The 13,929-nt window shown below is 40.2% G+C and overlaps 1 protein-coding gene across 2 annotated transcripts in view; it reads right to left on the bottom strand.

Annotated features, from left to right (window-relative positions):
• The window catches only part of Usp33 (ubiquitin specific peptidase 33), a 62,020-nt gene extending 50,854 nt beyond the window's left edge, over nucleotides 1–11,166 (bottom strand). For both annotated transcript variants that reach the window (XM_090334582.1, XM_090334583.1), the window contains exon 1: nucleotides 10,987–11,166. The gene's annotated coding sequence lies outside the window, so the exon portion shown is untranslated. The remainder of the gene's footprint in view (nucleotides 1–10,986) is intronic.
• Between the last annotated feature and the right edge of the window lie 2,763 nt (nucleotides 11,167–13,929).

The following is a 13,929-nucleotide window of genomic DNA, read 5'->3' as shown; positions in this document are numbered from 1 at the left end:
AAGTGGTAGAGCTCTAGCCTTGCGAAAGTCCAAGGACAGTGCTCAGGCCCTGAGCTCAAGCCCAGGACTGGCAAAAAAAAAAAAAAAAAAGTACTCTTTACCTGACTTACGTAACTGTAACCCTTCCTTATATCACCATTATAATAATAATAATAATAATAATAATAATAATAATAATTAAGGCTAAAATAGGGGTTGAAGGCATGACTCAGGTCATCCAGGGAGCAAAAGTATCAGATACCAAGTTCAAGTCCCAGTCTCAAATGAAACCAAAAAGTTCAAAATATTTTAAATTGTTTTGTTGCTATGGATTGAACCAGAGCCTTGGATATAACTAAACACAAGCTCTATGATTGAGCTACAAACTTAGCCTAAAAAGTTTTCATTATTATAAAATGGAATATTTTATAAGAGCTTCTATTTAATTTACAAAGCTAACATTTCTGTCTAGTTTTATAGAACATCCTTTTATATTATGCAAAGCTTTGGTCTATCTGTTAATAAGAGCCCAGTTTCAATGTCTTCCGGGTGAGCAGCAAGTTGTACCAGCACTGGATATCAAATAATCTACCTATTTCCCACTGATTTGAAAATTACCTTTATTCTGTATTTAGTGTTCATATTTCTAAAGTCTCTGCTTTGTTGCACTATGCCAATACCATATTAATCTGATTAGAGATTATATGGATGGTTTTGACAACTAGAAGGCAAAACTTCACTATTTCTTGAGTGATTTTTTTACCTATTCCCTGAATATATCGGAAAAGTTGAGTTTTACCTTTTATTTCCTAATATTAAAAGCAATTATTTAATTTTACTATTGCAGGGAATTTACTAGAATGTCTAAGGTAATACTGAACACAAGACTGATCATGGGCATCCAGTCAAGTTCCTAGTTTTAACAGACTTGCTATTTAAGATACCTGTTACCAGTTCCCTCACTATTATTTGACATATTTATTAATGTATTATTTATTAGAAATAAGCTTGATGGACAGGCAATGGTGGCTCATGTCTATAATCCTAGCAACTCAGTAGGCTGAGATCTGAAGATCATAGTTTAAACCACCCAGGGAAGACAAATCTGAAAGACTCATCTCCCAATAATCAGCAAAAAGCCAAGAACTGGTTTGGTGCCAATGGCTCACACCTGTAATCCTAGCTATTCGGGAGGCTGAGATCTGAGGATGGCTGTTCAAAGCCAGCTTGGTCAGTTCATGAGGCTAATATCTCCAAGTAACCAAAGTGGTAGGCTTGAGCAAAAAAGCTCAAGGAACAGTTCCCAGAACCTGAGTTCCCAGGACTAGTACATACACAAAAGGCAGGAACTAGAGGTGTGGTTGAAGAGAGGACCTGAGTTCAAGCTCCAAAACTAGCACACACACACACAAAAAAAAAAGCCTTAATGAACTTCATCAAATGTCCTCTCAGAAGCTTTTAATGGCTTAAACTTTTTGCTTCATTTGTTGATAAATAATCTACTAATAAAACAGACTGAATGCATAATGACATTGGTGCAACTAGACTCTAATGGGCCAAAACATTTTGTGCTCATATTTATTCTATTGCCTAATATTGTTTAGAAATTTTGCATTTCTAAATGTAAGTGAAACTGATCTTCATTAGTAGTATCTTATTCAGAGATAAAAATGTGTCTACCCCAGAAAGCAAAGAACAGCTTCGCATCTTCAGTGGTGGAGAATAAGGTTTTTCTTTACTATGAAGATATGTTCTTCATAAATTAAATAAAAATCAGTGGTGAAACCATCTGCTATATTGCCCTTTTCAAGGGCAAATCTTTCATCAACTTAACCTCCTACAGTACTAGAGATTAAATCTAGGACTTTGAGCATGGTAGGAATCTAGCATTTGAGCTAGACCTCCAATCATTTTACTTCGTTTTGCTTCTGAGACAGGGTCTTGTTAACTTTTCATAGGCTGTCACTCTTCCTGCTTCTGCTTCCCAATTCGCTGAGATTACACAAGTAAACGGCTATGCCCATTTTTTAATCATCTTTTTAAGTCTTTGTTAGGAACTGGTTCAAGTTTTACTTCTGCAATCAATTTTATTCACTTGCATTCTGCTATAATACCATCCATTTCCTCTTGAATTAACTTTTTTTTCTTTTTTTTTTCTTTTTGCCAGTTATGGGCCTTGAGCTCAGGGCCTGAGCACTGTCCTTGAACATTTTTCTCAAGGCTAGAGCTCTATCACTTGAGCCGCAGCACCACTTCCAGCTTTTTTCTATGTATGTGGTACCAAGGAATCGAACCTGGGTCTTCCTGCATGCTATGCAAGCACTCTACCACTAGGCTAAACTCCCGACCCCTTTAACTTTTAGCATAATAAATTAAATGTATAGTCTCAAAAAGAAATGAAACCAAGCATCAGTGGCTCATACCTATAATCTTAGCTACTCAGAAGGTTGAAATCTGAGGATGATGATTTCAAGCCAGCCCAAGTAGACAAAGCAATTCCTACCTTCAATTAACCAGCAAAAACAAATGTAGCTCAAATGGTAGATTGTCTGCCTAGAAGGAACAAGCCAATTAAGAATGCGAGTTCAAGCCCGAATAGTGGCACACACAAAAAAAAAAGTCAAAAAAATCTGAAAAACATTGTATTAAAATCTCTCCTATATTTGAGGGTTTTCTACTCTATTTTTTTCCTTTCAAAGGAGTTTATTAAGTTCACTCAGGTTTTGCTAAGAAACAACCTTGGGACTTTTTTTTTTTTTTCCTATTTTTTTGTTCTGTTTCCTTTTTTTTTTTTTTTTTTTTTTTGGCCAATCCTAGAGCTTTCTCAAGGCTAGCGCTTGAGCCACAACACCACTTCTATCTTTTTCTGTGTATGTGGTACTGAAGAACTGAACCCAGGCTTTTATGCATGCTAGGCAAGCACCCTACCACTAGGCCACACGCCCAATCCTCTGTTTCCAATTCTACTGAAGTTTTATCTTTAACATATATATACATATATATATATATATATATACTACTTGGTTTTGGTTTTATTTATTTGGTTTATTTTGGATTTATTTATTTTCTAAATTCCTAAAGATAGAGTACTGAACTTGTTTTTTTAACTTCAGTCTATAAAAACACTTAAATGATACATTTCTAGGCCAGGCAAGTGGCATATACCTGAAGCCCCACCTACTGAAAGGAGAGAACTTCTGAGGCAAAAGAATTCAAGGCTAGCCTGATAAATGTATCATGATCCTGCCCCAGGAGAAGATTTCAACCGTACATAAATGTCCATCAAAGTGGAAAACTTCAAAAATACAACTTTTGCTGTTTACCACTAAAAGAAATGTTTTCGCTGCTTTCTAAATAGTACATTCTGATTCTGCCTCAAAGCAAAGAAATAGGGTTGAATGAAACTAAAACTTCCCTGATGGATTGTTTTTTAAGGCTCAAGCAAAAAGTAAAGTAAAATAAGATTAAAATGTTTTCTGCTATAATTTTTCTTCTATCAAAATAATTTAATGAGAATCAATGCCTGTAAACAATGACACAATCTCTACCAAGACTTATTCTTATAGTTAAACTGCTATCAAACAGAAGTGACCTCACAGTGACCTGTTTTTATTAACTTCATGTACTATAGTAACAAAATCATTATTTTATTTGATGAAGATTTATTGATGTTAGGATATCCAGATGTGTAGTAGGGTAAGACATTAAGTTCTTAAACTATTTCCATTTTTTCCAAAAGCACACACCAAAAGAAGGCATGTCTGCTTTCATTCTAGTCTCATGGTTTAAATAGGAAGTATTAAATATTCAATAAAAGGCAGTAAAAACTCCAACATGTGCAAATGCTATTTGTCCAGCCCACAGAAGTGAATTCCCCAAAACTCAGTCTTCTAGAAGCATGTAGCTGGCAAGCTGGAAATCACCAAGAAAACAAATTTTTACATAAATAACTGCTTTCCATAATCAACATTTTTCCAATCTGTAAGATTACTCTTATAATCTTATATAAAACAGCTTTTTCCTCTATCCTCACTAGACTATTTGAAGTTTTCAAGCATAATGATGACAATAATATCTGAAAATTCTTCCAGATGGAAGAATTGTCTTGTTATGTACAGCTGTAGGGGCTCAACTGTGGATCTGCACTAAAGGAAATTGAGAACTAGTTCTGAAAATTCCTGTAAGGGGAAGTGGAAATATTTCAGTGATATAATTTCCATGTTACAGGACTGAAATTCTGATCCAACCACCATACTATGGCCATATATTCAATATTTTGTCTTTGTGCTAATCATGGGCTTGAACTTAAAGCCTGGGAGCTGTTCCTGGACTTTTTGATATTGTTGTTGTTGCTAAAGGCTACCTGAGTCACAGTTCCACTTCCAGCTTTTTTGGTTAACTGGAGATGATTCTCATGGACTTTCCTGCTGGGGCATGATCCTTAAAGCTCAGCCTCCTGAGTAGCTAGGATTGTAGGAGAAAGCCATCAGCACTGAGCCATATATTCAAATTTTAATACTAAGTAAAGCATAGGTCCCAAAGCTATTAATATTTTGCTTACACATCAAGACACATTAACTTGCTAAGAACATTTTAATATGGAGAAACTACCTCCATTCCATCTACTCCATCTGCCTTGTGTATTCAATTTTAAAATTCCGACTTGGGGCGGGGGGTGGTGGGTTTGGGAGTATAGCTTACTGGTAAAGCACTCCCACAACATTCATGAGAGCCTGGGTTCAAATCATTCCAAGAAAAAAAAAGCTACCAAGAAAACTAAAAGCTACAGAAAAGTTATCCTTTAGAGAAAGCCTTATCATATATCATTTGAGTATTTTTTTCTTAAAGTACAGTACAGTTAGAGGGGTGTTTAGCTAATAAAAAGAAGGTATAGGTTGAATACTGCCAAAGTAAATTATTAGTAGTTCTGACAATGGAATAATAAAGCCAAGCACCAAAGGCTCATGTCTGTAATCCTAGCCATTTAGGAGGCTGAGATCAGACGATCAGGGTTCAAACCCAGAAGACAGGCAGGAAATTCTATAAGACTCTTCAATTAACCAGCAAAAGGCTGAAAATGGAGGTGTGGCACAGTGGTAGAGTGCCAGCAATGAGTGAAAAAGCTAAGGGATGGTATTAAGGCTCTCAGTTCAAGGCCCAGTATCAGCCAAGTATACATTTCCTATTCTTTATACAAGTATTCTGTTAGGCAAAATCCTTCCTGAAGATTTGAAGTCCTCACAAGCAGTCCTAAAATATTTGCCTAAACAAGTTAAACCTAAACAAATAAAATTGCCTAAACAATTTAAATTTTCATTTAAAACTGGAAAATAGGAAAATTAACTTAATTTTTATTCCTCTCTACCTATAAATATGTCTAACCCTAACAATCTAATTAATAAGAGATTTGTGAACACTGAGAACAAACTTGATTCAAATTCCAGTATTATCAAGAGAAAGGGGAGGAGGTAACAGTGTTAAAAAAAAAATGTACTCATAATACCTTAGTTATTTAACTGTAACCCCCACTCATCACCTTTATAGTAATTTAAAGAAAAAAAGAAACAGGCATTAATAACTTGAGATGGGGGAGAGAATGCCTAGATAATTTTGCAATCTTAAAAAAAAAAAGAAGACATTAATAGGGAACTGATAGTCTCCTAACTGATTACTGTTAATCTTCCTGTAGTAACCTGTGCTGGAATCTGTTCTTTTGTGTATGTACTAGTACAGGGGCTTGAACTCAGGACCTTGTGACCTCCCTGGTGTAATGCTACATAAGCCCCACCTCCAGTCCAGTATTTGGCTGGTTAATTGGAGATGAAGTTTCACAGACTTTTTGCCCAGGCTGGCTTTAAACTTTGATCTTTCAGGTTCCAGCCTCTGAGTAGATATAATCACAGGCATGAGTCATCAGAGCCCAGCTATGGAATCTGTTTTTAATTCTGCCACAATTAATTAACCTAAACACTAATAAAACAGCAATCTTATTTCCAAATTTCTTAATTTGTATTTCTTTTTCCTTCTTTTTTTTTGGGGGGGGGGCGGCCAGTCCTGGGCTTGAACTCAGGACCTAAACACTGTCTTTAGGGTTTTTCAAGGCTAGAGCTCTACCACTTAAGCCACAGCACCACTTCCAGCTTTTTCTATATATGTGGTACTGAGGAATCAAACCCGGGTCTTCATACATGCTAAGCAAGCACTCTACCACTAGGCCAAACTTCAGCCCCTAATTAGTATTTCTTACAAGCAAAATCTGCCTAAACAGAAAACAATCTATCCAAGGAATGATAAAGTATGGTTCATTTTAATCTCATCTAGCTTAATTATAAGAGAAGATACAAATTAATCAATGTAATTAATAAGAAGCTCAAATAAGCTGATGGTAATTTCCATGCTAAGTCTCATTCCAAACAATATTGAGGGTTACTAACACCAACATTAAGAGGCAATCATACTAAAGTATCTTTATTCTAAATTAAGTATCTCTATTTGCTCTACAGCTCATTTCTGTAAGGTTTTTTTAAACAATTGTTAATGATATTGTAATAGTGTGGTCTACTTGATTAGAAGCTAGATGGTTTTCCACAAAGAAATCACTATTTTAAAAGAAACCCTAATTTCAGAATCATGTAACTATGTTTACATGGTGTGCACCCCTCATCCCTGCTAGGAAGGGAAGCCTAAAATAAGTAAATCGAAGTTCAGGCATAAACACAGGAAGGACTCAAGATCCTTTACCAAAAATGACTGGTATAGGGCCGGGAGTTTGGCCTAGTGGTAGAGTGTTTGCCTAGCATGCACGAAGACCCGGGTTCAATTCCTTGGTACCACATACATAGAAAAAAGCCAGAAGTGGTGCTGAGGCTCTAGCCTTGAAAAAGCTCAAGGACAGTGCTCAGGCCCTGAGTTCAAGCCAGGACTGGACAAAAAAAAAAAATTGATCAATGTAAAAAAAAAAGGGCTAAAGGTGTTGGTAAACACCTATCAAGCACAGCCCTGAGTTTAAATCCCAGTACTATCTTAAAAAAAAAAAAAAAAAAAAAAAAAAAAAACCCACAAATGCAGCCATCATGTTCCATCAAAACCATTCTAAGAAAAAAGTGTTTCCTTCTTATTAAACACTGGCCTCTTTGGCTCTCCTCTTTGAGTAACTATTCATCTACAGTCTACCTTACTGTTCAAATCCTGTTCCTTATCATTCTTTTTTTATTCTCCTGAAATAACTAATTTGAAAGCCAGCAACTATCAGCCATTCTCTATCATAGGAGAGAGCAGTAAGAATTGAACTCAAGGCTTTGCACCTGTACCTCATCCTTCACAAGCTATCTTCTGAACCTCAGTATCACCTTGGATGGTATCCTTACATTTTATCAATTACCACCTTGTGATCCAACTTTTCAACACCACTTCTTCTAGGTCATCAACTAAATAGGATTTTGTTTCACGTCTGCATTTTCCAACAAGAATGCCTGTTAATAAGACATATTTGTTACTTGACTCCCATATTCTTTCACTGCATCTCATTTCTCACCTGTATAGACAGATTTCTGGCACACTAACAGCTTTCCATCTCAACCACTGCATTGCTTCTCTCCTAAGTTCCCAGGATCTCAGTGGATTGCCTATATCTCACTAGAGCATCTGGGAAGTGCAGGGAACTTTTCACAGGTAATCACAATCAGTAAAGACTAGAGGTAGGATGGGCCAGGAGGGGTAGAGGATTGGCACAGGTGTAGAGTACTTTCCTAACATGCATAAAAGACCCATGCTCCATTCCTCAGTACCACATACACAGAAAAAAAAAGCCAGGAAGTGGTGCTGTGGCTCAAGTGGTAGAGCTCTAGCCTTGAGAAAGCCCAACGACAGAGTTTAGGCCGAGTTCAAGTCCCCACGACTGGCAAAAACAGACTAGAGGTAGGTAGAAAAACACCACATCCTAATTCCATTGGAAGAACTACTCTGAGGCAATTAACCCATAAATTTCCACAGCCCTAAACCCTTAGGCCTATCCATTATTGATTATTGCCTTCTCAGACTTTACTCATTTCCTCTTAGGCTTCCTGGTATATCACCTGCATCTAGACTGTAACTTCAGGATCTGAAATCAAGATACACTTCAGGGAAGGCCCTAAATGATGCTGCCAACTGAATGCTTTTATTGAAATATCACATGGAACCCCATTAGTATAGATGGTTAATATTAATTCTAAAAGACACAATTAAGATCTATTTTAATATAAAGTTACCCAAGTAATCTTCCAGACTCTACTTTCTCCCCATCACAAACCTGCCAGGACAGGGAAAGGATCTACCTCATTTAAATTCCTGATGCACTTAGGGTTTTTTGTTTTGTTTTGTTTTGTTTGGGGGGGGGGGTATTGACAGTTCTAAGGCTGGAACTCAAGTCCTCAGTCCTGTCTCAGCTTGTTTGCTTCGTTCCTTTCTTTTCCTCAAGGTTAGCACTCCACCTCTTCGATTCTCAACTTGAAGCTTTTTGGTGGTTAATTGGAGATAAGAGTCTCATGAACTTTTTGCTAGGACTTGCTTAAAACCATGACCCTCAGATCCCATCATGCTGAATAGCTAGGATTACAGGTATGAGCCACAAATGCCCAACAAGCATTGCTTCTTAAATAACCATTCTCACTTACATATGCACATAACCTACATACTTTCTTGTTTCTTACACTTAAACCAACTGCATTCATCTCAGACCTTGGAACTCTCAACTATGTGCCTGAATTCACATACAGACTTTAAATATTTTTAATTACATTAAAGAAACAGAACTACACAGATATTAACTCTAACAATTCCATAGGCAGAGACTAGAGAACCACCAGTCTGGCAAATTTTTATTGAGATCTTGCTTCAAAAAAAGGGAAAAGGGGAGGAAAGAAGGGAGGAAAAATGAAAGGAGTGGAGGGGAAAGATAAGGGGAAGGAAAAATAGAAAGGACGTGAACACAAGGAAGATAGAGATGGAGAGGAGGGGAAAAGGAAAAGGAGGAAAGAGGAAGGGAAAATTAGAAGAAAAAAACGGAATACGAGAGGAAAGGGAAGAAAAGCAAAGTGTTACTCAGTTCCTTCTTAAAAAAAAAAAGACATTACCTATTTTTCATTCTAAATCTTCCAGCATTTTACATAATTCATATTCTTGCAGATTTCAGTCTGTTATATTATAGGTCACAGTACTCCAACTTTAATCTATCTAAACTGCAACTTATAATGAAATCTGCTTTGGCAACATTGTAAGGAAATTCTGATTCTTACACAATCTTCTGACATGGGGAAAGACTATTTCTTGGCATTCCTCAGAGGACTGATGTGAGGACCAAATAAATAAAAGCTCACTGAAAATTCTAATTGTAATACATTAATGTAATAAGTATCTCCTTTTGCTGTTAATTTTTCTTATCACCTACTTACTATACCACTAAACTATAGTCAAGTAAAATAATGCTTGATAGTTTGCAAATAACTGAAAAAGAGAAAAAAGTACTCAAAAGAAGGTGAACGTTGGTAATAAACCAGATCAAAAGAAATAATCTTAAACAGACTATCCCTCTTTTGTATGCAACTGGGTAAATATTTTATTCCAAAATGTTCTGTACTTTTCTCCCCATCTTGCAAAAATAACATGAAGTACTCAAAATTCACTTTTTCTTTAAATTGGCATTCTTTTTCATTGTTTCCTTTTTCATTAAGATTCCTATGTCCCTTCTCTTAATACAAAAAGCAGGATTTCTATTAGATAAAAGCCAAAGGGCCTGGTATGACCATCTGATCTGGTCTACTGTGTTGTCTTGATCAGAAATGATGGCTTCCTTTTCAAAACAGGTTTTCCTTCATTTAAAAAAAAGAAAGAAAGAAAGAAGGCCAGGAGTTTGGCCTAGTGGTAGAGTGCTAGCCTAGCATGCACCAAAACCAGGTTCAATTCCTCGGTACCAGATATACTAGAAAAGGCCGAAAATGGCGCTGTGGCTCAAGTGGTAAAGCTCTAGCCTTGAGAAAGCCAAAGGACGGCGTGCTCAGGCCCTAAGTTCAAGGCCCAGGACTGGCAGAAAAAAAAAAAAAAAAGAAAAGAAAAACCTATCAAAGGGAAGGGGAGCCATAATCCCACATTTGTATTAATCAGAGATCCGAGGGGAAACCTGATTCCACTCTCTGGCCAGGGTTCTACCTTTGGCTCAGTTTCTACAGGCCTAACGCTGGTTACAGAATATAAACCCTAAATATACTTACGCCTAGCGCAAAATACCTAAGGAAAACAAAAATCCTCATTGTCCAACAGCTCACCTCGCACCTCATCAATATTTACATGACAACACGTTTTACATTTAAGAAATAGGTAACAGGAAAAGATGTGGGGGAAACAACCATCGTGGGAATATGACCCAAACCAAAACTGCAGAGGGACAGATGATGGGACTGGACCGAACCCAAACCGAAACGTCAGGCGAAGGGACGATGACATCTCGGTTTTCCGGTTCCTAACAATGAATAACGGGGCCCGCACGAACGGGTCCAGACGCCGCAACCGCGCCGCAAAGTGAAAGCAGAAGCCGGGGGAGGGGCAGCGTGGCTCTCGGTGGTCCGCGTCCCCCGAGACGAGCTCGAGGCCACGGTAGGGACGGTGAGGTGGAGGGGGTGGGACTGAGCAATGGAGCGCCCCCCCCCGACCTGCCCGCCGCCGCCCAGCCGCGCACCTCCCGGGCACTGTTCCTCGGCCACCGGGCGCCGGTCCGCGGGCCGGTCACCGTGTGATGTCCACAGCGCCTGGCACCGAAGGGACCGAGGCCTCGTTCCCGCCACGCGCGCGCACTCGCGCGCGCCACCAGCCCGGGAATCGAGAAACCAGAGGCTGCGGCGCCCGGCGCGTGGCCAGCGAGAATCGAGGCCGGCTCCTGGCGAAGGGCCCCGGAGCCCTTCAGCCCTGCGCCCGGCCCCGTGCCAGGCCCCGCGCCCGGCCCCGCCCCGCCCCGCAGCGCGGCGCCTTGCTCACCTCCACCGCCTTGCCCTCCGGCCCCGCCAGTGCGTCCGCGGTGGTCCGCAGCTGCACCTCCGCACACCCCTCCCCTTCTTCCCCCCGGCCTCCGACCCTAGCGGGGTCGGGTCGGGAAGACAGCAGAAAGGCTCCGCAGCGAAGCCCGCAGGGTCCCCGCCTCCGAGCCTGCCACTTCCCTCACCAGCTGCGGCTCCTTCCGGTGTCTCCGCGCCGCTGCGGGCGTCTAGGGCAGGCAGGGAGGGGCGGGGCGCGGGGGGCGGGGCGGGGGTTCGCGAAGGCCCCGCCCCCTGGGCCGGGCCAGAATCGGACTCCGGTGCCCCGCACCGCCGGAGCTTTTGACAGCAACCAGCTGTATTCCTGCTGGAGGGCCAGCGGTTAAGGTTTTAGGGCGAGTTGTGGCTTTTACAGGTTTTTGTCCCTCTCTTCCCTATTGACTCACGACTGTCATAGGGTCTGTCTCACTGCGTTACAGAATGCAAGATGGCTGGTCCCTGGTGAAACCTCGTGCTAAGAAGTTAACTATTCACCGTCTTTGCGTTATTCTGACTTGTCATGTTCTGGGTAGATGCCCAAGAGGGGTAAGGCTGAGTCATAAGGAAGTTCTATATTTTGATTTTTGAGGAACCTACTGACTGCCTTCCAGAATGGTTGTACTAGTTTACATTCCCACCAGCAGTGTGAATTTTCCCCCCACATTCTCACCAGCATTTATGGTTGCTCAAGATTTCCATATTGGCCAATCTAACTGGAGATGGAATTCCAAAGTTGTGCCCTATTTACTAAATATTTAATAATTTTCAGATTGTCCTATATGCTTATTTTTCTGCCAATCTGAAGTTATGCTCAGTGAGATCAGTAACTATTTGTCTCATTCACAAAAGTCCAAGAATGACAAAAATACCTGCTTTGTTTTGTTTTGTTTTTGTCATCTAAAGGTGTTTCATTCTCCAGGCAGGTGTTGGATGACATGCCTGAGGAGGACTGGTGGAAGAAGGAATTAGTCACAATCTTTTGTGATAATGTGTTTGATACAAGAGGGTCCAAAACGCCATTAGTGCTATTCTTGAACTTGAATTTAAACCAAGGTTTTAAAATATGTTTTCAGTGATAAGTGCTAAATAAAGTTTTGTTTTTAATTGTCTATTCGTTCTCAGTGTGGCCCCTAGAAATCTCTGAAGATTTCTTCCTAATCCTAGGACAAAATCTTAAAGCCTTTAGTATTCCCAGTCACCGCTACATAATTTAAAAGTTTTCAAGTTTTTCCCCCAGTGATAAACAAATGATCTTTTCCCTCAGGTGTTTAAAAGCCTATCTACGGGTATGTAATAAATCTCAAACGTTTACAGCTCAAAAATTCATTGCTCAGGCTAATGACTTTTTTTTTGTAAGTGGGTAGCAGTCATGGGGCTTGAACTCTGGGCCTGGGTGCTGTCCCTGAGCTCAACTCAAGGTTATTACTCTACCACTTGGGCCACAGCACCCCTTCTGGTTTTCTGGTGGTTAACTGGAAATTAAGAGTTGCACAGACTTTCATATCCAGCTGGCAATGAACTGTGATCCTTAGATCTTAGCCTCCTGAATAGCTAGGATTACAGGTGTGAGCCATTGGTGTCCAGCTTGACCTTTTTTTCTTTCTGTTTTTCTTTCATCCTTCCTTACTTCCTTTCTTTTTTTTTTCACTTCTTTGTGCTGGAAGCGATACAAGCAGGAAATATTTCTTCTAGGCTGGAATGATCTTGACCTGATGTCCTACTTCTCCATGGAGTATTGCTACAGATGTGTCACTGGGGAACTCTCACCTACAATTGCATGGCTGAGCAATGTGCCCTTTGACTATCCATTTAGGATGGTCTTTCCATTCTCGGGGATCCATGCCTAGATGGAGTCATCTCATTTATCCAATAGTCTTGTTAAACATTTATTCATTCTCTCTCACTCTTTTTCTCTCTCCCTTTCTCCCTCCCTTTCCTCCCTCTCTCCTGGTTTGAGAGATCAAAAGCAGAACCTCAGCAAGGTTATGTTTCTAATCCTAAACTATTCTGGCTAAAATCCAAGGATTATGGCTCAAAACCAGAGCAGGCAGAAAAGTTTGTGAGAATATTATCTCCAATTAACCAGAAAAGAGCTAGAAGTAGAGCTTTGGCTCAAGTAGTAGCATGCCAACCTTGAGTGAAAAAGCCAAGTGAAAGCCAGGCTTAGTGGCTCACTCCTATAATCCTAGCTACTCAGGAGGCTGAGATCTGAGGATCAAGGTTCAAAGCCAGCCTCCATCACAAAAGGACCTGAGACTCTTTAATTAACCTCTAGAAAATGGGAAGCAGAGCTTGGTTTAAGGGGTAGGTAGGCAGGTTTGAGCTGAAGAGCTGGACAGGGCCCAGACCCAGGGGTAGGGTGGTAGCCTTGAGCTGAAGAGCTCAGGGACAGTGCCCAGGCCGAGTTCAAGTCCCATGACCCATAAAAAAAAGAAAGAAAGAAAAAGGAAAAAAAAGCCAAGTGAGAGTACAAGGCCCTGGGTTCAAGCCCCAGTACTGGCCTGCATTACTCACATGCACGCACGTAGGTACCCCCACACACATACACAGAGTTTAAAAACAAGTTAAAAGAACAGGACCTTAGGTATGCATGGCAACTCACCTACCATTAATCTACACCCCTAGTCCAACAGCCCCTTTGAAGGCAGTTCAGAACAGCTCTCTTATACAGGGTCCCTTCTTGGTGCACTCTCTTGCATGAACTGTGACTGCTCCAAATAGGCCTTAGTCTCATGGCTTAGGGCTTTTCAAATGTGAAAAACATTAGGTTTTATCTCTTGAAGATTCTAATGGGTACATGTCTTTTCCAAATTATCTTGAAACCCCTCAAACTTGACTTAGGATGAGGGGGGTCCTATTTTTCACACTCATAGTGATGATTTGGATGTGGGCATATTTAGCATTGAAA

Source organism: Megascapheus bottae, chromosome 6 (genome assembly GCF_031878675.1).
Source record: "Megascapheus bottae isolate mThoBot1 chromosome 6, mThoBot2.hap1, whole genome shotgun sequence".
Classification (NCBI taxonomy): Eukaryota; Metazoa; Chordata; class Mammalia; order Rodentia; family Geomyidae; genus Megascapheus; species Megascapheus bottae.
Note: the sequence above shows the minus strand (reverse complement) of the source record. Positions and strands in the feature narration are given on the sequence as shown.